This window comes from Prionailurus viverrinus, chromosome F2 (assembly GCF_022837055.1).
Source record: "Prionailurus viverrinus isolate Anna chromosome F2, UM_Priviv_1.0, whole genome shotgun sequence".
NCBI lineage: Eukaryota > Metazoa > Chordata > Mammalia > Carnivora > Felidae > Prionailurus > Prionailurus viverrinus.
Genome location: NC_062578.1, coordinates 68572003 through 68574215, shown reverse-complemented (window position 1 = coordinate 68574215; position 2213 = coordinate 68572003).

Sequence of the window (2213 nt, the reverse complement as noted above, 5' to 3'; positions counted from 1 at the left end):
TTGCCTGGAAGTCTATATCCAGTGGCTGGAGTATAAAGGTCCGGCCTCCCTGCCCCAACTTGGTTGGACTCTGAAGGGCATCCTAGCTTCAGACCTCCCATTTAGGGTCACCTGAGGCCCTCCTTGAGACTGCACTGAGCCCAGCTTTTCCCTCTGGCCAACCCTGTTCATTCCCTTCCCTTCCAAGAGCATTCCCCAGGAAGGCCACTACATGCTAGCCTCCATGTCTGAGTCTGCTCCTTGGGGACCCCAACCTTGGCACCCCTCCCTCTTCACTCCTGGTTTACTCTAGGGACTCTGGTTCCTGGGATGACACCACTTTTGTCCCTCCAGCCCTAGGGTGGCAGTAGCTTCCTGATGTTGCTGATCTCTGGGTTATCCCGCCCTCCCCCCCCCCCCCCACACCTGTACCATGTCGTTCTGTTGCGTTTCTGTTCTTCCAATACTTTTATAACTAATTCTCCACTGTTAACCTTCTACATCGAACTTCCTGGCCTGTTTTGTTTCCCCGACCAGACCCTGACTCAGACAAACCCTGTACTTTCCCCACGTCCAGCCCCTCCTCTCCATTCTCACGATCTTTGTTCAGGACCTTCCCCCGGATTTCCTCAGTAAGCTGCCTGCTGGGTCACTGCTTCATCCCGTCAACAAACAGTGAGCACCCACTCTGCCAGTGCACCCATGAGGTGCCGACAGGGTGGTATGCCGAACAAAATGTGTCCCTTCCCTCCTCACTCCATTCCCTGCACACCTCTCGGAGTACTTTTTTCCTAAAATTGGAATTTGATCATATCAGGCCCAGGCCTAAGGCTTTGCAGGGACCCTCAGGTGAAAGCCAGACCACAGTGTGGAAATGTAGGCCCCCTCCTTGGCCCCGCTTCCCTTCCCAGCCTCACCTTGTCTCCTTACCTCCCTTCCCCTTGTCATCTCCTGCCAGGGTCCTAAACATGCCAGGGCAACTCGTACCTCTGCACCTTTGCCTGTGCCGTTCCTCTCAGTGGAATTCCCTCCCCTTCTCCTGCCAATCTGGTGAACTCCTATTCATTCTTCAAAACACCACTCAGATTTCCCCTCCCCCCCCCCCCAGCACCACCGTCAGATTTAAATGTCCTCCTGAGTGCTGTTGAGTGTTCCACCTAGCTTTCTCTTAAGGCTCCTTCCACTGAACAGCAGTCCCAGAGGGCAGGGACCATGTTTTATCTGGCAGTATATCTCCGGGCCCTGGCCCAGTGTCCACTGTAAAGGAGAGGCTTCGTAAATGTCAACCAAATAAATGTACTCAAGGGCAGAGCGTCACCCACGGGGTTGGTGAGGAGGGAGAACAGGCATTTGGGCAGATGTGGGGGCTAAGGAGCAGGGCCCAGATTTCAGAGTTCAATGTCCGGCCCTGGAAAGCGGCAGGATGTGGGCGGTTGGGGAAAGAAAAAAGGATTTAAGCTTTTGAGGCCTCCTACCTGAATGCCTGGCGGGGGATGGACATGTACACCTGGTAGGGCTGAGATCAGGTCAGCCAACGGCACGAGTGAGCTAACGTTGTCTTGATCTCATGGCTGGGGCTTCCCCTGCTGGCAAAGTCCGGACTTAACTTCCATCAGACCTTTTTCAGATACTAATTTGAGGAAGCTCATTATAGGGCCTCAGTTATCTTACCTGCGAAATGGCATAATAAACGCCTACTTTCCCTCCCCCAGGAGGTTCTTATGGAAACAAACAGGTACCAATATGTGAAAAGTATGTTTGAGGTATGTACCCGTACACAAATGTGATTATCAAGTATGGGTATTCCTTGACCGTTCTCGAACTATGTTCCTTTCGTCAACAAATTTTCATTCATTAAAGACTTGCCATATGCCAGAACTGAAAAAGCCCTTTACTATGAAAATCCAAATTGACAAATACAAATATTTGTAAATGAGGACATAAGGTGTTAATTAGGAAGTAATTCTTCCCATTTTATAAAATGACACCATTTTATATGACACCATTAGCAAGCTCCTTTGGTGTATTTTTTAAATAATTTTTTTAAATTTATTTTGAGATAGAGAGCATGAACAGGGGAGGGGCAGAGAAAGAAGGAGAGAGAGTATCCCAAGCAGGCTCCCCACTGTCAGTGCAGAGCCCAGTGCGGGGCTGGAACTCACGAACTGTGAGACCATGATCTGAGCTGAAATCAAGAGTCGGATGCTTAACCTACTGAACCACCCAGGCGCCCC